This window comes from Siphateles boraxobius, unplaced genomic scaffold (genome assembly GCF_051911475.1).
Source record: "Siphateles boraxobius isolate OS27281-9 unplaced genomic scaffold, OSU_SipBor_1 77, whole genome shotgun sequence".
NCBI classification, from domain to species: Eukaryota; Metazoa; Chordata; class Actinopteri; order Cypriniformes; family Leuciscidae; genus Siphateles; species Siphateles boraxobius.
The window spans coordinates 1,137,475-1,165,271 of NW_027509205.1; the positions used below are offsets into that span (position 1 = coordinate 1,137,475).

Below are 27,797 nucleotides of genomic sequence, written 5' to 3' on the forward strand. Positions count from 1 at the left end.
AATTTATTGTAAAGACATTGATGGGTAGACTTCCAAATTACATTACTAGTCTTCTATGTTTATGTAGAAAGAACTATAGCACTAGATCATCTAATGGGATTAAATTAGTAGTACCTAGGGTACATTCAGAGCATGGTAAATCATCTTTCTCCTACTATGCTCCATGGCTGTGGAATGAATTTGAAGCTACTGTCCCTCCTGAAACAATTCCTCCTTTGAATGTATTAAAAATTTTTACTGCAGCATACAATGATTGAATCATGCTGTTGTTTTACTTGATTTATGATGAATGTTGTGCCCTGACTTTCTGGAATGTTTTATATGTGTTTGTGTGTGATTTGTAGTGTGGCCATCTTGGCCAGGACTCCCTGGAGGAAGGGATTTCTTTTAATCTCAATGGGACCTTCCTGGAAAAATAAAGGAAATAAAATAAAATACATGTTAAGTTGTGGTGTTGTTAGGATATTACTACAGAGCCTGTGACAGTTTCTCAGTGGAAGAACTGGGATCCAGGGCCACAGACGTCTGCAAAAAACTGCTTTAAAAACCTTCGAGATGCAGGTGAAAACCAGGAATCCTGACCGCTAGACCATATGGGATCTTCCTTATGCCTGGAGCAGACCCTTTTACTTCTAGTGTGTGACCGTCCCCTTTAAGAACATGGGAATGATCCGAAGGGATTGTTTACTGAATTCAATTTCATCAGGCTCAACAGAGGGAGCTCTCATTTGCCTCATGAGGGGCTCAGTTTCCTCCCATTCTTGCGATGGTATAATAGACAGTACAAACTGGTCGTAAAGCAATGTCCTTGTGACAGTACTCATGCAATGCATTTTAAAAGACGCATAGTATTGTATGGTAACCGTTATCCTACTGACAAAGCAGCCTATTGTTGGACTGTCAATTTTTAATATTTCTCAATCAATCCAATAATAATAATAACAAAAACTATGGGTTAATAAAACGGCTAAGGGCTGACAGCATAGTAAACGAGGCAGAGCGAGCCAGCCAGGAGTCGAACCTAGAATCTTCTGATCCGTAGTCAGACGCTTTATCCATTGCACCACTGGCCCCCTGATCAGGTGTCCGTGAGCTTACACGCCACCTGTTGGTTTTCGACTGGGCAGAGGCCTGTGATGACATCTACTTTTTCTCATGCTATTAACAGACCTGGACCCAACATCAGGAAGGGGTCAGATGAGGGGCCTGCTACAAAAACCTTCAAGATGGAGGCCTCACATGTTGGGGATCTCAATTCTCAATTCAAATCTTAAACGTCAATTTAAAAATTTTAATGTACAGGCTTTTTTGCATGATCTATATAATAGTGATTTACAGTTGGTTTCAATTATACCTGATGTGGTTGATGCTTGGGATTATTTCAAATCTATCTTTCTAGAAATTTGTGATAAACATGCTCCTTTACGTAGATTTCGGGTGAGAGGTAGAAATAATATTTGGTTCAATCAATCCGTCTCTAATCTTATTAAGCAAAGAAACGTGGCTTGGTCTAAAGCAAAGAAAACAAATGGTGAGGAGGACTGGTCTCAATATAGATTATTACGAAATAAGTGTACAAAATTAATATAAAGTTCGAAGAGTCAGTATTATTTAAACCTGATTAATGATAACATGAATTGTCCTTCTAAATTTTGGAAATTAACGAAATCTTTTATAGGATCAAATACATCCACTAATCTTCCAAAAGTTTTAAAATTGAATCAAAGATTGATTACAGACAAGGCTGATATTGTTAATACGTTTAATAGTAATTTTATTTCAGCTGGTTTGATAACAGACAATTCCTTGGTCCTTGATGAACAGAGAACTGATGAGTTGACTAATAGTGAATCAGATTTATTTTCTTTTGCCCCTGTATTGCCGTCCCAAGTTCGTAAACTACTCCGAAATTTAGACTGTAAGAAATCAGGTGGGTCTGACCAAATTGAACCAATTTTTTAAAAATTGTCAGCAGATATTATTGCCGAACCTATTGCATCGATTTTTAATTTGAGTCTATCCACTAATGTAATTCCACCATCTTGGAAATCGGCTATGGTTATGCCTTTATTAAAAGGAGGCGATCCTTCCGATTTGAATAATTATCGTCCGATTTCTAAATGACCGGTTTTAGCAAAAGTTTTTGAATCTATTATAAATGATCAAATGAAAGAATATCTACTTAGTCATGATATTTACAACGCATTTCAGTCAGGATTTAGAGCGGGCCATAGTACGATAACAGCTACTACATGATTTAATTACTGCTCTCGATAATAGACAACATTGTGCTGCCTTATTTTTTTATTTGACAAAAGCGTTTGACTTAGTGGATCATGTTTTACTGTTACGGAGGCTTAAAAGTGTTGGCCTCGATAATTCGGCTGTGAGTTGGTTTAAAAATTATTTATCGGATAGAACTCAATGTGTTGCTGTAGATAATTACACCTCATCCATGGTAATAGTCAGGAAGGGTGTCCCGCAAGGTTCTTTATTGGCACCATTTCTTTTTTCTATTTTTATTAATGAATTGGGGCAGAGAATACAATCCGCAAAGCTACATTTTTATGCTGACGATACAATTATTTACTCCACTGCATCCTCTGTGTCTCAGGCTATTGAAATTCTTAAGGATTCTTTTTATACTTTTCAGCTTACTTTGTTGAAACTAAAATTAGTTTTAAATGTAAATAAAACGAAGTATATTCTTTTTACACGTAGCCGTTCTATGTCTACTGTTATGCCTATTCTGACTATTGAGGGTTTACATATAGAAAGAGTACCAACTTATAAATATTTAGGAATATGGCTCGATGAGAAGTTAGCCTTTGATGTTCACATTAATTACTTGGTGAAAAGGCTTAAACCAAGACTGGGTTTTCTTTTTCGGGAAAAAAAATGTTTTTCCTTTATAGCTAGAAAGAGAATAATACAGAGTACTATTTTACCTATTTTAGACTATGGTGATGTTGTTTACATGCATGCGTCTGCATATTTATTGAAAAGGCTGGATGGCGTTTATCATGCTGCACTGCGTTTTATAACAAATTCTTGTTCACGTACTCATCATTGTTTGCTGCACAACTATTTGGGTTGGTCCTCTTTATATCAAAGAAGGAAATCCCATATGTTAGAATTTATTGTAAAGACATTGATGGGTAGACTTCCAAATTACATTACTAGTCTTCTATGTTTATGTAGAAAGAACTATAGCACTAGATCATCTAATGGGATTAAATTAGTAGTACCTAGGGTACATTCAGAGCATGGTAAATCATCTTTCTCCTACTATGCTCCATGGCTGTGGAATGAATTTGAAGCTACTGTCCCTCCTGAAACAATTCCTCCTTTGAATGTATTAAAAATTTTTACTGCAGCATACAATGATTGAATCATGCTGTTGTTTTACTTGATTTATGATGAATGTTGTGCCCTGACTTTCTGGAATGTTTTATATGTGTTTGTGTGTGATTTGTAGTGTGGCCATCTTGGCCAGGACTCCCTGGAGGAAGGGATTTCTTTTAATCTCAATGGGACCTTCCTGGAAAAATAAAGGAAATAAAATAAAATACATGTTAAGTTGTGGTGTTGTTAGGATATTACTACAGAGCCTGTGACAGTTTCTCAGTGGAAGAACTGGGATCCAGGGCCACAGACGTCTGCAAAAAACTGCTTTAAAAACCTTCGAGATGCAGGTGAAAACCAGGAATCCTGACCGCTAGACCATATGGGATCTTCCTTATGCCTGGAGCAGACCCTTTTACTTCTAGTGTGTGACCGTCCCCTTTAAGAACATGGGAATGATCCGAAGGGATTGTTTACTGAATTCAATTTCATCAGGCTCAACAGAGGGAGCTCTCATTTGCCTCATGAGGGGCTCAGTTTCCTCCCATTCTTGCGATGGTATAATAGACAGTACAAACTGGTCGTAAAGCAATGTCCTTGTGACAGTACTCATGCAATGCATTTTAAAAGACGCATAGTATTGTATGGTAACCGTTATCCTACTGACAAAGCAGCCTATTGTTGGACTGTCAATTTTTAATATTTCTCAATCAATCCAATAATAATAATAACAAAAACTATGGGTTAATAAAACGGCTAAGGGCTGACAGCATAGTAAACGAGGCAGAGCGAGCCAGCCAGGAGTCGAACCTAGAATCTTCTGATCCGTAGTCAGACGCTTTATCCATTGCACCACTGGCCCCCTGATCAGGTGTCCGTGAGCTTACACGCCACCTGTTGGTTTTCGACTGGGCAGAGGCCTGTGATGACATCTACTTTTTCTCATGCTATTAACAGACCTGGACCCAACATCAGGAAGGGGTCAGATGAGGGGCCTGCTACAAAAACCTTCAAGATGGAGGCCTCACATGTTGGGGATCTCAATTCTCAATTCAAATCTTAAACGTCAATTTAAAAATTTTAATGTACAGGCTTTTTTGCATGATCTATATAATAGTGATTTACAGTTGGTTTCAATTATACCTGATGTGGTTGATGCTTGGGATTATTTCAAATCTATCTTTCTAGAAATTTGTGATAAACATGCTCCTTTACGTAGATTTCGGGTGAGAGGTAGAAATAATATTTGGTTCAATCAATCCGTCTCTAATCTTATTAAGCAAAGAAACGTGGCTTGGTCTAAAGCAAAGAAAACAAATGGTGAGGAGGACTGGTCTCAATATAGATTATTACGAAATAAGTGTACAAAATTAATATAAAGTTCGAAGAGTCAGTATTATTTAAACCTGATTAATGATAACATGAATTGTCCTTCTAAATTTTGGAAATTAACGAAATCTTTTATAGGATCAAATACATCCACTAATCTTCCAAAAGTTTTAAAATTGAATCAAAGATTGATTACAGACAAGGCTGATATTGTTAATACGTTTAATAGTAATTTTATTTCAGCTGGTTTGATAACAGACAATTCCTTGGTCCTTGATGAACAGAGAACTGATGAGTTGACTAATAGTGAATCAGATTTATTTTCTTTTGCCCCTGTATTGCCGTCCCAAGTTCGTAAACTACTCCGAAATTTAGACTGTAAGAAATCAGGTGGGTCTGACCAAATTGAACCAATTTTTTAAAAATTGTCAGCAGATATTATTGCCGAACCTATTGCATCGATTTTTAATTTGAGTCTATCCACTAATGTAATTCCACCATCTTGGAAATCGGCTATGGTTATGCCTTTATTAAAAGGAGGCGATCCTTCCGATTTGAATAATTATCGTCCGATTTCTAAACTACCGGTTTTAGCAAAAGTTTTTGAATCTATTATAAATGATCAAATGAAAGAATATCTACTTAGTCATGATATTTACAACGCATTTCAGTCAGGATTTAGAGCGGGCCATAGTACGATAACAGCTACTACATGATTTAATTACTGCTCTCGATAATAGACAACATTGTGCTGCCTTATTTTTTTATTTGACAAAAGCGTTTGACTTAGTGGATCATGTTTTACTGTTACGGAGGCTTAAAAGTGTTGGCCTCGATAATTCGGCTGTGAGTTGGTTTAAAAATTATTTATCGGATAGAACTCAATGTGTTGCTGTAGATAATTACACCTCATCCATGGTAATAGTCAGGAAGGGTGTCCCGCAAGGTTCTTTATTGGCACCATTTCTTTTTTCTATTTTTATTAATGAATTGGGGCAGAGAATACAATCCGCAAAGCTACATTTTTATGCTGACGATACAATTATTTACTCCACTGCATCCTCTGTGTCTCAGGCTATTGAAATTCTTAAGGATTCTTTTTATACTTTTCAGCTTACTTTGTTGAAACTAAAATTAGTTTTAAATGTAAATAAAACGAAGTATATTCTTTTTACACGTAGCCGTTCTATGTCTACTGTTATGCCTATTCTGACTATTGAGGGTTTACATATAGAAAGAGTAGCAACTTATAAATATGTAGGAATATGGCTCGATGAGAAGTTAGCCTTTGATGTTCACATTAATTACTTGGTGAAAAGGCTTAAACCAAGACTGGGTTTTCTTTTTCGGGAAAAAAAATGTTTTTCCTTTATAGCTAGAAAGAGAATAATACAGAGTACTATTTTACCTATTTTAGACTATGGTGATGTTGTTTACATGCATGCGTCTACATATTTATTGAAAAGGCTGGATGGCGTTTATCATGCTGCACTGCGTTTTATAACAAATTCTTGTTCACGTACTCATCATTGTTTGCTGCACAACTATTTGGGTTGGTCCTCTTTATATCAAAGAAGGAAATCCCATATGTTAGAATTTATTGTAAAGACATTGATGGGTAGACTTCCAAATTACATTACTAGTCTTCTATGTTTATGTAGAAAGAACTATAGCACTAGATCATCTAATGGGATTAAATTAGTAGTACCTAGGGTACATTCAGAGCATGGTAAATCATCTTTCTCCTACTATGCTCCATGGCTGTGGAATGAATTTGAAGCTACTGTCCCTCCTGAAACAATTCCTCCTTTGAATGTATTAAAATTTTTTACTGCAGCATACAATGATTGAATCATGCTGTTGTTTTACTTGATTTATGATGAATGTTGTGCCCTGACTTTCTGGAATGTTTTATATGTGTTTGTGTGTGATTTGTAGTGTGGCCATCTTGGCCAGGACTCCCTGGAGGAAGGGATTTCTTTTAATCTCAATGGGACCTTCCTGGAAAAATAAAGGAAATAAAATAAAATACATGTTAAGTTGTGGTGTTGTTAGGATATTACTACAGAGCCTGTGACAGTTTCTCAGTGGAAGAACTGGGATCCAGGGCCACAGACGTCTGCAAAAAACTGCTTTAAAAACCTTCGAGATGCAGGTTGGCGATCTTATTGTTTTTGTTTTCATGGCAAGTTGTGGTGTTGTTAGGATATTCCTACAGAGTCTGTGACAGTTTGTCAGTTTGCCAGGGTCGGTGACGTCTCCTCTCCTGGAGTAAAATACAAGTATTAGTGGTCTTGCTGCAAAATCGGGTAAAGGCCACAGCCAGGCTTGAGGGCAAGTCGTCAGCAGACTTTCCCTGGTGGTCTAGTGGTTAGGATTCGGCGCTCTCACCGCCGCGGCCCGGGTTCGATTCCCGGTCAGGGAATGAGTTTTTGCCCACCACCGGCGGCCGTGATTGTAAAATGGCGAAATACGAACTCAAGCGCTAACACCCTCGTCGAGAAGCAGGGCCAAGGAAAAGTTTATGTGTGAAAAAGAACTCCTTCGAGCCGGAGTTGAACCAGCGACCTAAGGATTGCCAACTTGCCACCTACAGTCCTCCGCTCTTCCAGCTGAGCTATCGAAGGCACACTGATTGGGGACAGAACCTCAACATATCAGGTTGCTGAATCTCCGCCACTGGCTAAAACTGCTACAGACATACATGCTGGTTGTTTCGATTAAGTGATGCAAAGACAACCCGATCTTCCCATACCGGGAGTCGAACCCGGGCCGCCTGGGTGAAAACCAGGAATCCTGACCGCTAGACCATATGGGATCTTCCTTATGCCTGGAGCAGACCCTTTTACTTCTAGTGTGTGACCGTCCCCTTTAAGAACATGGGAATGATCCGAAGGGATTGTTTACTGAATTCAATTTCATCAGGCTCAACAGAGGGAGCTCTCATTTGCCTCATGAGGGGCTCAGTTTCCTCCCATTCTTGCGATGGTATAATAGACAGTACAAACTGGTCGTAAAGCAATGTCCTTGTGACAGTACTCATGCAATGCATTTTAAAAGACGCATAGTATTGTATGGTAACCGTTATCCTACTGACAAAGCAGCCTATTGTTGGACTGTCAATTTTTAATATTTCTCAATCAATCCAATAATAATAATAACAAAAACTATGGGTTAATAAAACGGCTAAGGGCTGACAGCATAGTAAACGAGGCAGAGCGAGCCAGCCAGGAGTCGAACCTAGAATCTTCTGATCCGTAGTCAGACCCTTTATCCATTGCACCACTGGCCCCCTGATCAGGTGTCTGTGAGCTTACACGCCACCTGTTGGTTTTCGACTGGGCAGAGGCCTGTGATGACATCTACTTTTTCTCATGCTATTAACAGACCTGGACCCAACATCAGGAAGGGGTCAGATGAGGGGCCTGCTACAAAAACCTTCAAGATGGAGGCCTCACATGTTGGGGATCTCAATTCTCAATTCAAATCTTAAACGTCAATTTAAAAATTTTAATGTACAGGCTTTTTTGCATGATCTATATAATAGTGATTTACAGTTGGTTTCAATTATACCTGATGTGGTTGATGCTTGGGATTATTTCAAATCTATCTTTCTAGAAATTTGTGATAAACATGCTCCTTTACGTAGATTTCGGGTGAGAGGTAGAAATAATATTTGGTTCAATCAATCCGTCTCTAATCTTATTAAGCAAAGAAACGTGGCTTGGTCTAAAGCAAAGAAAACAAATGGTGAGGAGGACTGGTCTCAATATAGATTATTACGAAATAAGTGTACAAAATTAATATAAAGTTCGAAGAGTCAGTATTATTTAAACCTGATTAATGATAACATGAATTGTCCTTCTAAATTTTGGAAATTAACGAAATCTTTTATAGGATCAAATACATCCACTAATCTTCCAAAAGTTTTAAAATTGAATCAAAGATTGATTACAGACAAGGCTGATATTGTTAATACGTTTAATAGTAATTTTATTTCAGCTGGTTTGATAACAGACAATTCCTTGGTCCTTGATGAACAGAGAACTGATGAGTTGACTAATAGTGAATCAGATTTATTTTCTTTTGCCCCTGTATTGCCGTCCCAAGTTCGTAAACTACTCCGAAATTTAGACTGTAAGAAATCAGGTGGGTCTGACCAAATTGAACCAATTTTTTAAAAATTGTCAGCAGATATTATTGCCGAACCTATTGCATCGATTTTTAATTTGAGTCTATCCACTAATGTAATTCCACCATCTTGGAAATCGGCTATGGTTATGCCTTTATTAAAAGGAGGCGATCCTTCCGATTTGAATAATTATCGTCCGATTTCTAAATGACCGGTTTTAGCAAAAGTTTTTGAATCTATTATAAATGATCAAATGAAAGAATATCTACTTAGTCATGATATTTACAACGCATTTCAGTCAGGATTTAGAGCGGGCCATAGTACGATAACAGCTACTACATGATTTAATTACTGCTCTCGATAATAGACAACATTGTGCTGCCTTATTTTTTTATTTGACAAAAGCGTTTGACTTAGTGGATCATGTTTTACTGTTACGGAGGCTTAAAAGTGTTGGCCTCGATAATTCGGCTGTGAGTTGGTTTAAAAATTATTTATCGGATAGAACTCAATGTGTTGCTGTAGATAATTACACCTCATCCATGGTAATAGTCAGGAAGGGTGTCCCGCAAGGTTCTTTATTGGCACCATTTCTTTTTTCTATTTTTATTAATGAATTGGGGCAGAGAATACAATCCGCAAAGCTACATTTTTATGCTGACGATACAATTATTTACTCCACTGCATCCTCTGTGTCTCAGGCTATTGAAATTCTTAAGGATTCTTTTTATACTTTTCAGCTTACTTTGTTGAAACTAAAATTAGTTTTAAATGTAAATAAAACGAAGTATATTCTTTTTACACGTAGCCGTTCTATGTCTACTGTTATGCCTATTCTGACTATTGAGGGTTTACATATAGAAAGAGTACCAACTTATAAATATTTAGGAATATGGCTCGATGAGAAGTTAGCCTTTGATGTTCACATTAATTACTTGGTGAAAAGGCTTAAACCAAGACTGGGTTTTCTTTTTCGGGAAAAAAAATGTTTTTCCTTTATAGCTAGAAAGAGAATAATACAGAGTACTATTTTACCTATTTTAGACTATGGTGATGTTGTTTACATGCATGCGTCTGCATATTTATTGAAAAGGCTGGATGGCGTTTATCATGCTGCACTGCGTTTTATAACAAATTCTTGTTCACGTACTCATCATTGTTTGCTGCACAACTATTTGGGTTGGTCCTCTTTATATCAAAGAAGGAAATCCCATATGTTAGAATTTATTGTAAAGACATTGATGGGTAGACTTCCAAATTACATTACTAGTCTTCTATGTTTATGTAGAAAGAACTATAGCACTAGATCATCTAATGGGATTAAATTAGTAGTACCTAGGGTACATTCAGAGCATGGTAAATCATCTTTCTCCTACTATGCTCCATGGCTGTGGAATGAATTTGAAGCTACTGTCCCTCCTGAAACAATTCCTCCTTTGAATGTATTAAAAATTTTTACTGCAGCATACAATGATTGAATCATGCTGTTGTTTTACTTGATTTATGATGAATGTTGTGCCCTGACTTTCTGGAATGTTTTATATGTGTTTGTGTGTGATTTGTAGTGTGGCCATCTTGGCCAGGACTCCCTGGAGGAAGGGATTTCTTTTAATCTCAATGGGACCTTCCTGGAAAAATAAAGGAAATAAAATAAAATACATGTTAAGTTGTGGTGTTGTTAGGATATTACTACAGAGCCTGTGACAGTTTCTCAGTGGAAGAACTGGGATCCAGGGCCACAGACGTCTGCAAAAAACTGCTTTAAAAACCTTCGAGATGCAGGTGAAAACCAGGAATCCTGACCGCTAGACCATATGGGATCTTCCTTATGCCTGGAGCAGACCCTTTTACTTCTAGTGTGTGACCGTCCCCTTTAAGAACATGGGAATGATCCGAAGGGATTGTTTACTGAATTCAATTTCATCAGGCTCAACAGAGGGAGCTCTCATTTGCCTCATGAGGGGCTCAGTTTCCTCCCATTCTTGCGATGGTATAATAGACAGTACAAACTGGTCGTAAAGCAATGTCCTTGTGACAGTACTCATGCAATGCATTTTAAAAGACGCATAGTATTGTATGGTAACCGTTATCCTACTGACAAAGCAGCCTATTGTTGGACTGTCAATTTTTAATATTTCTCAATCAATCCAATAATAATAATAACAAAAACTATGGGTTAATAAAACGGCTAAGGGCTGACAGCATAGTAAACGAGGCAGAGCGAGCCAGCCAGGAGTCGAACCTAGAATCTTCTGATCCGTAGTCAGACGCTTTATCCATTGCACCACTGGCCCCCTGATCAGGTGTCTGTGAGCTTACACGCCACCTGTTGGTTTTCGACTGGGCAGAGGCCTGTGATGACATCTACTTTTTCTCATGCTATTAACAGACCTGGACCCAACATCAGGAAGGGGTCAGATGAGGGGCCTGCTACAAAAACCTTCAAGATGGAGGCCTCACATGTTGGGGATCTCAATTCTCAATTCAAATCTTAAACGTCAATTTAAAAATTTTAATGTACAGGCTTTTTTGCATGATCTATATAATAGTGATTTACAGTTGGTTTCAATTATACCTGATGTGGTTGATGCTTGGGATTATTTCAAATCTATCTTTCTAGAAATTTGTGATAAACATGCTCCTTTACGTAGATTTCGGGTGAGAGGTAGAAATAATATTTGGTTCAATCAATCCGTCTCTAATCTTATTAAGCAAAGAAACGTGGCTTGGTCTAAAGCAAAGAAAACAAATGGTGAGGAGGACTGGTCTCAATATAGATTATTACGAAATAAGTGTACAAAATTAATATAAAGTTCGAAGAGTCAGTATTATTTAAACCTGATTAATGATAACATGAATTGTCCTTCTAAATTTTGGAAATTAACGAAATCTTTTATAGGATCAAATACATCCACTAATCTTCCAAAAGTTTTAAAATTGAATCAAAGATTGATTACAGACAAGGCTGATATTGTTAATACGTTTAATAGTAATTTTATTTCAGCTGGTTTGATAACAGACAATTCCTTGGTCCTTGATGAACAGAGAACTGATGAGTTGACTAATAGTGAATCAGATTTATTTTCTTTTGCCCCTGTATTGCCGTCCCAAGTTCGTAAACTACTCCGAAATTTAGACTGTAAGAAATCAGGTGGGTCTGACCAAATTGAACCAATTTTTTAAAAATTGTCAGCAGATATTATTGCCGAACCTATTGCATCGATTTTTAATTTGAGTCTATCCACTAATGTAATTCCACCATCTTGGAAATCGGCTATGGTTATGCCTTTATTAAAAGGAGGCGATCCTTCCGATTTGAATAATTATCGTCCGATTTCTAAATGACCGGTTTTAGCAAAAGTTTTTGAATCTATTATAAATGATCAAATGAAAGAATATCTACTTAGTCATGATATTTACAACGCATTTCAGTCAGGATTTAGAGCGGGCCATAGTACGATAACAGCTACTACATGATTTAATTACTGCTCTCGATAATAGACAACATTGTGCTGCCTTATTTTTTTATTTGACAAAAGCGTTTGACTTAGTGGATCATGTTTTACTGTTACGGAGGCTTAAAAGTGTTGGCCTCGATAATTCGGCTGTGAGTTGGTTTAAAAATTATTTATCGGATAGAACTCAATGTGTTGCTGTAGATAATTACACCTCATCCATGGTAATAGTCAGGAAGGGTGTCCCGCAAGGTTCTTTATTGGCACCATTTCTTTTTTCTATTTTTATTAATGAATTGGGGCAGAGAATACAATCCGCAAAGCTACATTTTTATGCTGACGATACAATTATTTACTCCACTGCATCCTCTGTGTCTCAGGCTATTGAAATTCTTAAGGATTCTTTTTATACTTTTCAGCTTACTTTGTTGAAACTAAAATTAGTTTTAAATGTAAATAAAACGAAGTATATTCTTTTTACACGTAGCCGTTCTATGTCTACTGTTATGCCTATTCTGACTATTGAGGGTTTACATATAGAAAGAGTACCAACTTATAAATATTTAGGAATATGGCTCGATGAGAAGTTAGCCTTTGATGTTCACATTAATTACTTGGTGAAAAGGCTTAAACCAAGACTGGGTTTTCTTTTTCGGGAAAAAAAATGTTTTTCCTTTATAGCTAGAAAGAGAATAATACAGAGTACTATTTTACCTATTTTAGACTATGGTGATGTTGTTTACATGCATGCGTCTGCATATTTATTGAAAAGGCTGGATGGCGTTTATCATGCTGCACTGCGTTTTATAACAAATTCTTGTTCACGTACTCATCATTGTTTGCTGCACAACTATTTGGGTTGGTCCTCTTTATATCAAAGAAGGAAATCCCATATGTTAGAATTTATTGTAAAGACATTGATGGGTAGACTTCCAAATTACATTACTAGTCTTCTATGTTTATGTAGAAAGAACTATAGCACTAGATCATCTAATGGGATTAAATTAGTAGTACCTAGGGTACATTCAGAGCATGGTAAATCATCTTTCTCCTACTATGCTCCATGGCTGTGGAATGAATTTGAAGCTACTGTCCCTCCTGAAACAATTCCTCCTTTGAATGTATTAAAAATTTTTACTGCAGCATACAATGATTGAATCATGCTGTTGTTTTACTTGATTTATGATGAATGTTGTGCCCTGACTTTCTGGAATGTTTTATATGTGTTTGTGTGTGATTTGTAGTGTGGCCATCTTGGCCAGGACTCCCTGGAGGAAGGGATTTCTTTTAATCTCAATGGGACCTTCCTGGAAAAATAAAGGAAATAAAATAAAATACATGTTAAGTTGTGGTGTTGTTAGGATATTACTACAGAGCCTGTGACAGTTTCTCAGTGGAAGAACTGGGATCCAGGGCCACAGACGTCTGCAAAAAACTGCTTTAAAAACCTTCGAGATGCAGGTGAAAACCAGGAATCCTGACCGCTAGACCATATGGGATCTTCCTTATGCCTGGAGCAGACCCTTTTACTTCTAGTGTGTGACCGTCCCCTTTAAGAACATGGGAATGATCCGAAGGGATTGTTTACTGAATTCAATTTCATCAGGCTCAACAGAGGGAGCTCTCATTTGCCTCATGAGGGGCTCAGTTTCCTCCCATTCTTGCGATGGTATAATAGACAGTACAAACTGGTCGTAAAGCAATGTCCTTGTGACAGTACTCATGCAATGCATTTTAAAAGACGCATAGTATTGTATGGTAACCGTTATCCTACTGACAAAGCAGCCTATTGTTGGACTGTCAATTTTTAATATTTCTCAATCAATCCAATAATAATAATAACAAAAACTATGGGTTAATAAAACGGCTAAGGGCTGACAGCATAGTAAACGAGGCAGAGCGAGCCAGCCAGGAGTCGAACCTAGAATCTTCTGATCCGTAGTCAGACGCTTTATCCATTGCACCACTGGCCCCCTGACCAGGTGTCCGTGAGCTTACACGCCACCTGTTGGTTTTCGACTGGGCAGAGGCCTGTGATGACATCTACTTTTTCTCATGCTATTAACAGACCTGGACCCAACATCAGGAAGGGGTCAGATGAGGGGCCTGCTACAAAAACCTTCAAGATGGAGGCCTCACATGTTGGGGATCTCAATTCTCAATTCAAATCTTAAACGTCAATTTAAAAATTTTAATGTACAGGCTTTTTTGCATGATCTATATAATAGTGATTTACAGTTGGTTTCAATTATACCTGATGTGGTTGATGCTTGGGATTATTTCAAATCTATCTTTCTAGAAATTTGTGATAAACATGCTCCTTTACATAGATTTCGGGTGAGAGGTAGAAATAATATTTGGTTCAATCAATCCGTCTCTAATCTTATTAAGCAAAGAAACGTGGCTTGGTCTAAAGCAAAGAAAACAAATGGTGAGGAGGACTGGTCTCAATATAGATTATTACGAAATAAGTGTACAAAATTAATATAAAGTTCGAAGAGTCAGTATTATTTAAACCTGATTAATGATAACATGAATTGTCCTTCTAAATTTTGGAAATTAACGAAATCTTTTATAGGATCAAATACATCCACTAATCTTCCAAAAGTTTTAAAATTGAATCAAAGATTGATTACAGACAAGGCTGATATTGTTAATACGTTTAATAGTAATTTTATTTCAGCTGGTTTGATAACAGACAATTCCTTGGTCCTTGATGAACAGAGAACTGATGAGTTGACTAATAGTGAATCAGATTTATTTTCTTTTGCCCCTGTATTGCCGTCCCAAGTTCGTAAACTACTCCGAAATTTAGACTGTAAGAAATCAGGTGGGTCTGACCAAATTGAACCAATTTTTTAAAAATTGTCAGCAGATATTATTGCCGAACCTATTGCATCGATTTTTAATTTGAGTCTATCCACTAATGTAATTCCACCATCTTGGAAATCGGCTATGGTTATGCCTTTATTAAAAGGAGGCGATCCTTCCGATTTGAATAATTATCGTCCGATTTCTAAATTACCGGTTTTAGCAAAAGTTTTTGAATCTATTATAAATGATCAAATGAAAGAATATCTACTTAGTCATGATATTTACAACGCATTTCAGTCAGGATTTAGAGCGGGCCATAGTACGATAACAGCTACTACATGATTTAATTACTGCTCTCGATAATAGACAACATTGTGCTGCCTTATTTTTTTATTTGACAAAAGCGTTTGACTTAGTGGATCATGTTTTACTGTTACGGAGGCTTAAAAGTGTTGGCCTCGATAATTCGGCTGTGAGTTGGTTTAAAAATTATTTATCGGATAGAACTCAATGTGTTGCTGTAGATAATTACACCTCATCCATGGTAATAGTCAGGAAGGGTGTCCCGCAAGGTTCTTTATTGGCACCATTTCTTTTTTCTATTTTTATTAATGAATTGGGGCAGAGAATACAATCCGCAAAGCTACATTTTTATGCTGACGATACAATTATTTACTCCACTGCATCCTCTGTGTCTCAGGCTATTGAAATTCTTAAGGATTCTTTTTATACTTTTCAGCTTACTTTGTTGAAACTAAAATTAGTTTTAAATGTAAATAAAACGAAGTATATTCTTTTTACACGTAGCCGTTCTATGTCTACTGTTATGCCTATTCTGACTATTGAGGGTTTACATATAGAAAGAGTACCAACTTATAAATATGTAGGAATATGGCTCGATGAGAAGTTAGCCTTTGATGTTCACATTAATTACTTGGTGAAAAGGCTTAAACCAAGACTGGGTTTTCTTTTTCGGGAAAAAAAATGTTTTTCCTTTATAGCTAGAAAGAGAATAATACAGAGTACTATTTTACCTATTTTAGACTATGGTGATGTTGTTTACATGCATGCGTCTACATATTTATTGAAAAGGCTGGATGGCGTTTATCATGCTGCACTGCGTTTTATAACAAATCCTTGTTCACGTACTCATCATTGTTTGCTGCACAACTATTTGGGTTGGTCCTCTTTATATCAAAGAAGGAAATCCCATATGTTAGAATTTATTGTAAAGACATTGATGGGTAGACTTCCAAATTACATTACTAGTCTTCTATGTTTATGTAGAAAGAACTATAGCACTAGATCATCTAATGGGATTAAATTAGTAGTACCTAGGGTACATTCAGAGCATGGTAAATCATCTTTCTCCTACTATGCTCCATGGCTGTGGAATGAATTTGAAGCTACTGTCCCTCCTGAAACAATTCCTCCTTTGAATGTATTAAAAATTTTTACTGCAGCATACAATGATTGAATCATGCTGTTGTTTTACTTGATTTATGATGAATGTTGTGCCCTGACTTTCTGGAATGTTTTATATGTGTTTGTGTGTGATTTGTAGTGTGGCCATCTTGGCCAGGACTCCCTGGAGGAAGGGATTTCTTTTAATCTCAATGGGACCTTCCTGGAAAAATAAAGGAAATAAAATAAAATACATGTTAAGTTGTGGTGTTGTTAGGATATTACTACAGAGCCTGTGACAGTTTCTCAGTGGAAGAACTGGGATCCAGGGCCACAGACGTCTGCAAAAAACTGCTTTAAAAACCTTCGAGATGCAGGTTGGCGATCTTATTGTTTTTGTTTTCATGGCAAGTTGTGGTGTTGTTAGGATATTCCTACAGAGTCTGTGACAGTTTGTCAGTTTGCCAGGGTCGGTGACGTCTCCTCTCCTGGAGTAAAATACAAGTATTAGTGGTCTAGCTGCAAAATCGGGTAAAGGCCACAGCCAGGCTTGAGGGCAAGTCGTCAGCAGACTTTCCCTGGTGGTCTAGTGGTTAGGATTCGGCGCTCTCACCGCCGCGGCCCGGGTTCGATTCCCGGTCAGGGAATGAGTTTTGCCCACCACCGGCGGCCGTGATTGTAAAATGGCGAAATACGACCTCAAGCGCTAACACCCTCGTCGAGAAGCAGGGCCAAGGAAAAGTTTATGTGTGAAAAAGAACTCCTTCGAGCCGGAGTTGAACCAGCGACCTAAGGATTGCCAACTTGCCACCTACAGTCCTCCGCTCTTCCAGCTGAGCTATCGAAGGCACACTGATTGGGGACAGAACCTCAACATATCAGGTTGCTGAATCTCCGCCACTGGCTAAAACTGCTACAGACATACATGCTGGTTGTTTCGATTAAGTGATGCAAAGACAACCCGATCTTCCCATACCGGGAGTCGAACCCGGGCCGCCTGGGTGAAAACCAGGAATCCTGACCGCTAGACCATATGGGATCTTCCTTATGCCTGGAGCAGACCCTTTTACTTCTAGTGTGTGACCGTCCCCTTTAAGAACATGGGAATGATCCGAAGGGATTGTTTACTGAATTCAATTTCATCAGGCTCAACAGAGGGAGCTCTCATTTGCCTCATGAGGGGCTCAGTTTCCTCCCATTCTTGCGATGGTATAATAGACAGTACAAACTGGTCGTAAAGCAATGTCCTTGTGACAGTACTCATGCAATGCATTTTAAAAGACGCATAGTATTGTATGGTAACCGTTATCCTACTGACAAAGCAGCCTATTGTTGGACTGTCAATTTTTAATATTTCTCAATCAATCCAATAATAATAATAACAAAAACTATGGGTTAATAAAACGGCTAAGGGCTGACAGCATAGTAAACGAGGCAGAGCGAGCCAGCCAGGAGTCGAACCTAGAATCTTCTGATCCGTAGTCAGACGCTTTATCCATTGCACCACTGGCCCCCTGATCAGGTGTCCGTGAGCTTACACGCCACCTGTTGGTTTTCGACTGGGCAGAGGCCTGTGATGACATCTACTTTTTCTCATGCTATTAACAGACCTGGACCCAACATCAGGAAGGGGTCAGATGAGGGGCCTGCTACAAAAACCTTCAAGATGGAGGCCTCACATGTTGGGGATCTCAATTCTCAATTCAAATCTTAAACGTCAATTTAAAAATTTTAATGTACAGGCTTTTTTGCATGATCTATATAATAGTGATTTACAGTTGGTTTCAATTATACCTGATGTGGTTGATGCTTGGGATTATTTCAAATCTATCTTTCTAGAAATTTGTGATAAACATGCTCCTTTACGTAGATTTCGGGTGAGAGGTAGAAATAATATTTGGTTCAATCAATCCGTCTCTAATCTTATTAAGCAAAGAAACGTGGCTTGGTCTAAAGCAAAGAAAACAAATGGTGAGGAGGACTGGTCTCAATATAGATTATTACGAAATAAGTGTACAAAATTAATATAAAGTTCGAAGAGTCAGTATTATTTAAACCTGATTAATGATAACATGAATTGTCCTTCTAAATTTTGGAAATTAACGAAATCTTTTATAGGATCAAATACATCCACTAATCTTCCAAAAGTTTTAAAATTGAATCAAAGATTGATTACAGACAAGGCTGATATTGTTAATACGTTTAATAGTAATTTTATTTCAGCTGGTTTGATAACAGACAATTCCTTGGTCCTTGATGAACAGAGAACTGATGAGTTGACTAATAGTGAATCAGATTTATTTTCTTTTGCCCCTGTATTGCCGTCCCAAGTTCGTAAACTACTCCGAAATTTAGACTGTAAGAAATCAGGTGGGTCTGACCAAATTGAACCAATTTTTTAAAAATTGTCAGCAGATATTATTGCCGAACCTATTGCATCGATTTTTAATTTGAGTCTATCCACTAATGTAATTCCACCATCTTGGAAATCGGCTATGGTGATGCCTTTATTAAAAGGAGGCGATCCTTCCGATTTGAATAATTATCGTCCGATTTCTAAATTACCGGTTTTAGCAAAAGTTTTTGAATCTATTATAAATGATCAAATGAAAGAATATCTACTTAGTCATGATATTTACAACGCATTTCAGTCAGGATTTAGAGCGGGCCATAGTACGATAACAGCTACTACATGATTTAATTACTGCTCTCGATAATAGACAACATTGTGCTGCCTTATTTTTTTATTTGACAAAAGCGTTTGACTTAGTGGATCATGTTTTACTGTTACGGAGGCTTAAAAGTGTTGGCCTCGATAATTCGGCTGTGAGTTGGTTTAAAAATTATTTATCGGATAGAACTCAATGTGTTGCTGTAGATAATTACACCTCATCCATGGTAATAGTCAGGAAGGGTGTCCCGCAAGGTTCTTTATTGGCACCATTTCTTTTTTCTATTTTTATTAATGAATTGGGGCAGAGAATACAATCCGCAAAGCTACATTTTTATGCTGACGATACAATTATTTACTCCACTGCATCCTCTGTGTCTCAGGCTATTGAAATTCTTAAGGATTCTTTTTATACTTTTCAGCTTACTTTGTTGAAACTAAAATTAGTTTTAAATGTAAATAAAACGAAGTATATTCTTTTTACACGTAGCCGTTCTATGTCTACTGTTATGCCTATTCTGACTATTGAGGGTTTACATATAGAAAGAGTACCAACTTATAAATATGTAGGAATATGGCTCGATGAGAAGTTAGCCTTTGATGTTCACATTAATTACTTGGTGAAAAGGCTTAAACCAAGACTGGGTTTTCTTTTTCGGGAAAAAAAATGTTTTTCCTTTATAGCTAGAAAGAGAATAATACAGAGTACTATTTTACCTATTTTAGACTATGGTGATGTTGTTTACATGCATGCGTCTACATATTTATTGAAAAGGCTGGATGGCGTTTATCATGCTGCACTGCGTTTTATAACAAATTCTTGTTCACGTACTCATCATTGTTTGCTGCACAACTATTTGGGTTGGTCCTCTTTATATCAAAGAAGGAAATCCCATATGTTAGAATTTATTGTAAAGACATTGATGGGTAGACTTCCAAATTACATTACTAGTCTTCTATGTTTATGTAGAAAGAACTATAGCACTAGATCATCTAATGGGATTAAATTAGTAGTACCTAGGGTACATTCAGAGCATGGTAAATCATCTTTCTCCTACTATGCTCCATGGCTGTGGAATGAATTTCAAGCTACTGTCCCTCCTGAAACAATTCCTCCTTTGAATGTATTAAATTTTTTTACTGCAGCATACAATGATTGAATCATGCTGTTGTTTTACTTGATTTATGATGAATGTTGTGCCCTGACTTTCTGGAATGTTTTATATGTGTTTGTGTGTGATTTGTAGTGTGGCCATCTTGGCCAGGACTCCCTGGAGGAAGGGATTTCTTTTAATCTCAATGGGACCTTCCTGGAAAAATAAAGGAAATAAAATAAAATACATGTTAAGTTGTGGTGTTGTTAGGATATTACTACAGAGCCTGTGACAGTTTCTCAGTGGAAGAACTGGGATCCAGGGCCACAGACGTCTGCAAAAAACTGCTTTAAAAACCTTCGAGATGCAGGTTGGCGATCTTATTGTTTTTGTTTTCATGGCAAGTTGTGGTGTTGTTAGGATATTCCTACAGAGTCTGTGACAGTTTGTCAGTTTGCCAGGGTCGGTGACGTCTCCTCTCCTGGAGTAAAATACAAGTATTAGTGGTCTTGCTGCAAAATCGGGTAAAGGCCACAGCCAGGCTTGAGGGCAAGTCGTCAGCAGACTTTCCCTGGTGGTCTAGTGGTTAGGATTCGGCGCTCTCACCGCCGCGGCCCGGGTTCGATTCCCGGTCAGGGAATGAGTTTTGCCCACCACCGGCGGCCGTGATTGTAAAATGGCGAAATACGAACTCAAGCGCTAACACCCTCGTCGAGAAGCAGGGCCAAGGAAAAGTTTATGTGTGAAAAAGAACTCCTTCGAGCCGGAGTTGAACCAGCGACCTAAGGATTGCCAACTTGCCACCTACAGTCCTCCGCTCTTCCAGCTGAGCTATCGAAGGCACACTGATTGGGGACAGAACCTCAACATATCAGGTTGCTGAATCTCCGCCACTGGCTAAAACTGCTACAGACATACATGCTGGTTGTTTCGATTAAGTGATGCAAAGACAACCCGATCTTCCCATACCGGGAGTCGAACCCGGGCCGCCTGGGTGAAAACCAGGAATCCTGACCGCTAGACCATATGGGATCTTCCTTATGCCTGGAGCAGACCCTTTTACTTCTAGTGTGTGACCGTCCCCTTTAAGAACATGGGAATGATCCGAAGGGATTGTTTACTGAATTCAATTTCATCAGGCTCAACAGAGGGAGCTCTCATTTGCCTCATGAGGGGCTCAGTTTCCTCCCATTCTTGCGATGGTATAATAGACAGTACAAACTGGTCGTAAAGCAATGTCCTTGTGACAGTACTCATGCAATGCATTTTAAAAGACGCATAGTATTGTATGGTAACCGTTATCCTACTGACAAAGCAGCCTATTGTTGGACTGTCAATTTTTAATATTTCTCAATCAATCCAATAATAATAATAACAAAAACTATGGGTTAATAAAACGGCTAAGGGCTGACAGCATAGTAAACGAGGCAGAGCGAGCCAGCCAGGAGTCGAACCTAGAATCTTCTGATCCGTAGTCAGACGCTTTATCCATTGCACCACTGGCCCCCTGATCAGGTGTCCGTGAGCTTACACGCCACCTGTTGGTTTTCGACTGGGCAGAGGCCTGTGATGACATCTACTTTTTCTCATGCTATTAACAGACCTGGACCCAACATCAGGAAGGGGTCAGATGAGGGGCCTGCTACAAAAACCTTCAAGATGGAGGCCTCACATGTTGGGGATCTCAATTCTCAATTCAAATCTTAAACGTCAATTTAAAAATTTTAATGTACAGGCTTTTTTGCATGATCTATATAATAGTGATTTACAGTTGGTTTCAATTATACCTGATGTGGTTGATGCTTGGGATTATTTCAAATCTATCTTTCTAGAAATTTGTGATAAACATGCTCCTTTACGTAGATTTCGGGTGAGAGGTAGAAATAATATTTGGTTCAATCAATCCGTCTCTAATCTTATTAAGCAAAGAAACGTGGCTTGGTCTAAAGCAAAGAAAACAAATGGTGAGGAGGACTGGTCTCAATATAGATTATTACGAAATAAGTGTACAAAATTAATATAAAGTTCGAAGAGTCAGTATTATTTAAACCTGATTAATGATAACATGAATTGTCCTTCTAAATTTTGGAAATTAACGAAATCTTTTATAGGATCAAATACATCCACTAATCTTCCAAAAGTTTTAAAATTGAATCAAAGATTGATTACAGACAAGGCTGATATTGTTAATACGTTTAATAGTAATTTTATTTCAGCTGGTTTGATAACAGACAATTCCTTGGTCCTTGATGAACAGAGAACTGATGAGTTGACTAATAGTGAATCAGATTTATTTTCTTTTGCCCCTGTATTGCCGTCCCAAGTTCGTAAACTACTCCGAAATTTAGACTGTAAGAAATCAGGTGGGTCTGACCAAATTGAACCAATTTTTTAAAAATTGTCAGCAGATATTATTGCCGAACCTATTGCATCAATTTTTAATTTGAGTCTATCCACTAATGTAATTCCACCATCTTGGAAATCGGCTATGGTGATGCCTTTATTAAAAGGAGGCGATCCTTCCGATTTGAATAATTATCGTCCGATTTCTAAATTACCGGTTTTAGCAAAAGTTTTTGAATCTATTATAAATGATCAAATGAAAGAATATCTACTTAGTCATGATATTTACAACGCATTTCAGTCAGGATTTAGAGCGGGCCATAGTACGATAACAGCTACTACATGATTTAATTACTGCTCTCGATAATAGACAACATTGTGCTGCCTTATTTTTTTATTTGACAAAAGCGTTTGACTTAGTGGATCATGTTTTACTGTTACGGAGGCTTAAAAGTGTTGGCCTCGATAATTCGGCTGTGAGTTGGTTTAAAAATTATTTATCGGATAGAACTCAATGTGTTGCTGTAGATAATTACACCTCATCCATGGTAATAGTCAGGAAGGGTGTCCCGCAAGGTTCTTTATTGGCACCATTTCTTTTTTCTATTTTTATTAATGAATTGGGGCAGAGAATACAATCCGCAAAGCTACATTTTTATGCTGACGATACAATTATTTACTCCACTGCATCCTCTGTGTCTCAGGCTATTGAAATTCTTAAGGATTCTTTTTATACTTTTCAGCTTACTTTGTTGAAACTAAAATTAGTTTTAAATGTAAATAAAACGAAGTATATTCTTTTTACACGTAGCCGTTCTATGTCTACTGTTATGCCTATTCTGACTATTGAGGGTTTACATATAGAAAGAGTACCAACTTATAAATATGTAGGAATATGGCTCGATGAGAAGTTAGCCTTTGATGTTCACATTAATTACTTGGTGAAAAGGCTTAAACCAAGACTGGGTTTTCTTTTTCGGGAAAAAAAATGTTTTTCCTTTATAGCTAGAAAGAGAATAATACAGAGTACTATTTTACCTATTTTAGACTATGGTGATGTTGTTTACATGCATGCGTCTACATATTTATTGAAAAGGCTGGATGGCGTTTATCATGCTGCACTGCGTTTTATAACAAATTCTTGTTCACGTACTCATCATTGTTTGCTGCACAACTATTTGGGTTGGTCCTCTTTATATCAAAGAAGGAAATCCCATATGTTAGAATTTATTGTAAAGACATTGATGGGTAGACTTCCAAATTACATTACTAGTCTTCTATGTTTATGTAGAAAGAACTATAGCACTAGATCATCTAATGGGATTAAATTAGTAGTACCTAGGGTACATTCAGAGCATGGTAAATCATCTTTCTCCTACTATGCTCCATGGCTGTGGAATGAATTTCAAGCTACTGTCCCTCCTGAAACAATTCCTCCTTTGAATGTATTAAATTTTTTTACTGCAGCATACAATGATTGAATCATGCTGTTGTTTTACTTGATTTATGATGAATGTTGTGCCCTGACTTTCTGGAATGTTTTATATGTGTTTGTGTGTGATTTGTAGTGTGGCCATCTTGGCCAGGACTCCCTGGAGGAAGGGATTTCTTTTAATCTCAATGGGACCTTCCTGGAAAAATAAAGGAAATAAAATAAAATACATGTTAAGTTGTGGTGTTGTTAGGATATTACTACAGAGCCTGTGACAGTTTCTCAGTGGAAGAACTGGGATCCAGGGCCACAGACGTCTGCAAAAAACTGCTTTAAAAACCTTCGAGATGCAGGTTGGCGATCTTATTGTTTTTGTTTTCATGGCAAGTTGTGGTGTTGTTAGGATATTCCTACAGAGTCTGTGACAGTTTGTCAGTTTGCCAGGGTCGGTGACGTCTCCTCTCCTGGAGTAAAATACAAGTATTAGTGGTCTTGCTGCAAAATCGGGTAAAGGCCACAGCCAGGCTTGAGGGCAAGTCGTCAGCAGACTTTCCCTGGTGGTCTAGTGGTTAGGATTCGGCGCTCTCACCGCCGCGGCCCGGGTTCGATTCCCGGTCAGGGAATGAGTTTTGCCCACCACCGGCGGCCGTGATTGTAAAATGGCGAAATACGAACTCAAGCGCTAACACCCTCGTCGAGAAGCAGGGCCAAGGAAAAGTTTATGTGTGAAAAAGAACTCCTTCGAGCCGGAGTTGAACCAGCGACCTAAGGATTGCCAACTTGCCACCTACAGTCCTCCGCTCTTCCAGCTGAGCTATCGAAGGCACACTGATTGGGGACAGAACCTCAACATATCAGGTTGCTGAATCTCCGCCACTGGCTAAAACTGCTACAGACATACATGCTGGTTGTTTCGATTAAGTGATGCAAAGACAACCCGATCTTCCCATACCGGGAGTCGAACCCGGGCCGCCTGGGTGAAAACCAGGAATCCTGACCGCTAGACCATATGGGATCTTCCTTATGCCTGGAGCAGACCCTTTTACTTCTAGTGTGTGACCGTCCCCTTTAAGAACATGGGAATGATCCGAAGGGATTGTTTACTGAATTCAATTTCATCAGGCTCAACAGAGGGAGCTCTCATTTGCCTCATGAGGGGCTCAGTTTCCTCCCATTCTTGCGATGGTATAATAGACAGTACAAACTGGTCGTAAAGCAATGTCCTTGTGACAGTACTCATGCAATGCATTTTAAAAGACGCATAGTATTGTATGGTAACCGTTATCCTACTGACAAAGCAGCCTATTGTTGGACTGTCAATTTTTAATATTTCTCAATCAATCCAATAATAATAATAACAAAAACTATGGGTTAATAAAACGGCTAAGGGCTGACAGCATAGTAAACGAGGCAGAGCGAGCCAGCCAGGAGTCGAACCTAGAATCTTCTGATCCGTAGTCAGACGCTTTATCCATTGCACCACTGGCCCCCTGATCAGGTGTCCGTGAGCTTACACGCCACCTGTTGGTTTTCGACTGGGCAGAGGCCTGTGATGACATCTACTTTTTCTCATGCTATTAACAGACCTGGACCCAACATCAGGAAGGGGTCAGATGAGGGGCCTGCTACAAAAACCTTCAAGATGGAGGCCTCACATGTTGGGGATCTCAATTCTCAATTCAAATCTTAAACGTCAATTTAAAAATTTTAATGTACAGGCTTTTTTGCATGATCTATATAATAGTGATTTACAGTTGGTTTCAATTATACCTGATGTGGTTGATGCTTGGGATTATTTCAAATCTATCTTTCTAGAAATTTGTGATAAACATGCTCCTTTACGTAGATTTCGGGTGAGAGGTAGAAATAATATTTGGTTCAATCAATCCGTCTCTAATCTTATTAAGCAAAGAAACGTGGCTTGGTCTAAAGCAAAGAAAACAAATGGTGAGGAGGACTGGTCTCAATATAGATTATTACGAAATAAGTGTACAAAATTAATATAAAGTTCGAAGAGTCAGTATTATTTAAACCTGATTAATGATAACATGAATTGTCCTTCTAAATTTTGGAAATTAACGAAATCTTTTATAGGATCAAATACATCCACTAATCTTCCAAAAGTTTTAAAATTGAATCAAAGATTGATTACAGACAAGGCTGATATTGTTAATACGTTTAATAGTAATTTTATTTCAGCTGGTTTGATAACAGACAATTCCTTGGTCCTTGATGAACAGAGAACTGATGAGTTGACTAATAGTGAATCAGATTTATTTTCTTTTGCCCCTGTATTGCCGTCCCAAGTTCGTAAACTACTCCGAAATTTAGACTGTAAGAAATCAGGTGGGTCTGACCAAATTGAACCAATTTTTTAAAAATTGTCAGCAGATATTATTGCCGAACCTATTGCATCAATTTTTAATTTGAGTCTATCCACTAATGTAATTCCACCATCTTGGAAATCGGCTATGGTGATGCCTTTATTAAAAGGAGGCGATCCTTCCGATTTGAATAATTATCGTCCGATTTCTAAATTACCGGTTTTAGCAAAAGTTTTTGAATCTATTATAAATGATCAAATGAAAGAATATCTACTTAGTCATGATATTTACAACGCATTTCAGTCAGGATTTAGAGCGGGCCATAGTACGATAACAGCTACTACATGATTTAATTACTGCTCTCGATAATAGACAACATTGTGCTGCCTTATTTTTTTATTTGACAAAAGCGTTTGACTTAGTGGATCATGTTTTACTGTTACGGAGGCTTAAAAGTGTTGGCCTCGATAATTCGGCTGTGAGTTGGTTTAAAAATTATTTATCGGATAGAACTCAATGTGTTGCTGTAGATAATTACACCTCATCCATGGTAATAGTCAGGAAGGGTGTCCCGCAAGGTTCTTTATTGGCACCATTTCTTTTTTCTATTTTTATTAATGAATTGGGGCAGAGAATACAATCCGCAAAGCTACATTTTTATGCTGACGATACAATTATTTACTCCACTGCATCCTCTGTGTCTCAGGCTATTGAAATTCTTAAGGATTCTTTTTATACTTTTCAGCTTACTTTGTTGAAACTAAAATTAGTTTTAAATGTAAATAAAACGAAGTATATTCTTTTTACACGTAGCCGTTCTATGTCTACTGTTATGCCTATTCTGACTATTGAGGGTTTACATATAGAAAGAGTACCAACTTATAAATATGTAGGAATATGGCTCGATGAGAAGTTAGCCTTTGATGTTCACATTAATTACTTGGTGAAAAGGCTTAAACCAAGACTGGGTTTTCTTTTTCGGGAAAAAAAATGTTTTTCCTTTATAGCTAGAAAGAGAATAATACAGAGTACTATTTTACCTATTTTAGACTATGGTGATGTTGTTTACATGCATGCGTCTACATATTTATTGAAAAGGCTGGATGGCGTTTATCATGCTGCACTGCGTTTTATAACAAATTCTTGTTCACGTACTCATCATTGTTTGCTGCACAACTATTTGGGTTGGTCCTCTTTATATCAAAGAAGGAAATCCCATATGTTAGAATTTATTGTAAAGACATTGATGGGTAGACTTCCAAATTACATTACTAGTCTTCTATGTTTATGTAGAAAGAACTATAGCACTAGATCATCTAATGGGATTAAATTAGTAGTACCTAGGGTACATTCAGAGCATGGTAAATCATCTTTCTCCTACTATGCTCCATGGCTGTGGAATGAATTTCAAGCTACTGTCCCTCCTGAAACAATTCCTCCTTTGAATGTATTAA

At 37.8% G+C, this 27,797-nt stretch overlaps 12 non-coding genes across 12 annotated transcripts; 4 read left to right on the forward strand and 8 right to left on the reverse strand.

Moving 5' to 3' along the window:
* The first annotated feature begins 7,027 nt into the window (after positions 1-7,027).
* trnae-cuc (transfer RNA glutamic acid (anticodon CUC)) lies at positions 7,028-7,099 on the forward strand. Its single transcript has one exon. It is a non-coding gene; the product is annotated as a tRNA-Glu (tRNA).
* A 115-nt stretch (positions 7,100-7,214) lies between these two features.
* Positions 7,215-7,301, reverse strand: trnay-gua (transfer RNA tyrosine (anticodon GUA)). The gene is given in 2 exon segments: positions 7,215-7,250; positions 7,265-7,301. It is a non-coding gene; the product is annotated as a tRNA-Tyr (tRNA).
* A 119-nt stretch (positions 7,302-7,420) lies between these two features.
* On the reverse strand, positions 7,421-7,492 carry trnae-uuc (transfer RNA glutamic acid (anticodon UUC)). The gene has a single exon. It is a non-coding gene; the product is annotated as a tRNA-Glu (tRNA).
* A 9,562-nt stretch (positions 7,493-17,054) lies between these two features.
* On the forward strand, positions 17,055-17,126 carry trnae-cuc (transfer RNA glutamic acid (anticodon CUC)). The gene has a single exon. It is a non-coding gene; the product is annotated as a tRNA-Glu (tRNA).
* A 114-nt stretch (positions 17,127-17,240) lies between these two features.
* On the reverse strand, positions 17,241-17,327 carry trnay-gua (transfer RNA tyrosine (anticodon GUA)). Its single transcript is given in 2 exon segments — positions 17,241-17,276; positions 17,291-17,327. It is a non-coding gene; the product is annotated as a tRNA-Tyr (tRNA).
* Positions 17,328-17,446: 119 nt separating this feature from the next.
* Positions 17,447-17,518, reverse strand: trnae-uuc (transfer RNA glutamic acid (anticodon UUC)). Its single transcript has one exon. It is a non-coding gene; the product is annotated as a tRNA-Glu (tRNA).
* A 3,294-nt stretch (positions 17,519-20,812) lies between these two features.
* On the forward strand, positions 20,813-20,884 carry trnae-cuc (transfer RNA glutamic acid (anticodon CUC)). The gene has a single exon. It is a non-coding gene; the product is annotated as a tRNA-Glu (tRNA).
* A 114-nt stretch (positions 20,885-20,998) lies between these two features.
* trnay-gua (transfer RNA tyrosine (anticodon GUA)) lies at positions 20,999-21,085 on the reverse strand. The gene is given in 2 exon segments: positions 20,999-21,034; positions 21,049-21,085. It is a non-coding gene; the product is annotated as a tRNA-Tyr (tRNA).
* Positions 21,086-21,204: 119 nt separating this feature from the next.
* On the reverse strand, positions 21,205-21,276 carry trnae-uuc (transfer RNA glutamic acid (anticodon UUC)). The gene has a single exon. It is a non-coding gene; the product is annotated as a tRNA-Glu (tRNA).
* A 3,294-nt stretch (positions 21,277-24,570) lies between these two features.
* Positions 24,571-24,642, forward strand: trnae-cuc (transfer RNA glutamic acid (anticodon CUC)). Its single transcript has one exon. It is a non-coding gene; the product is annotated as a tRNA-Glu (tRNA).
* Positions 24,643-24,756: 114 nt separating this feature from the next.
* trnay-gua (transfer RNA tyrosine (anticodon GUA)) lies at positions 24,757-24,843 on the reverse strand. Its single transcript is given in 2 exon segments — positions 24,757-24,792; positions 24,807-24,843. It is a non-coding gene; the product is annotated as a tRNA-Tyr (tRNA).
* A 119-nt stretch (positions 24,844-24,962) lies between these two features.
* Positions 24,963-25,034, reverse strand: trnae-uuc (transfer RNA glutamic acid (anticodon UUC)). Its single transcript has one exon. It is a non-coding gene; the product is annotated as a tRNA-Glu (tRNA).
* Positions 25,035-27,797: the final 2,763 nt, after the last annotated feature.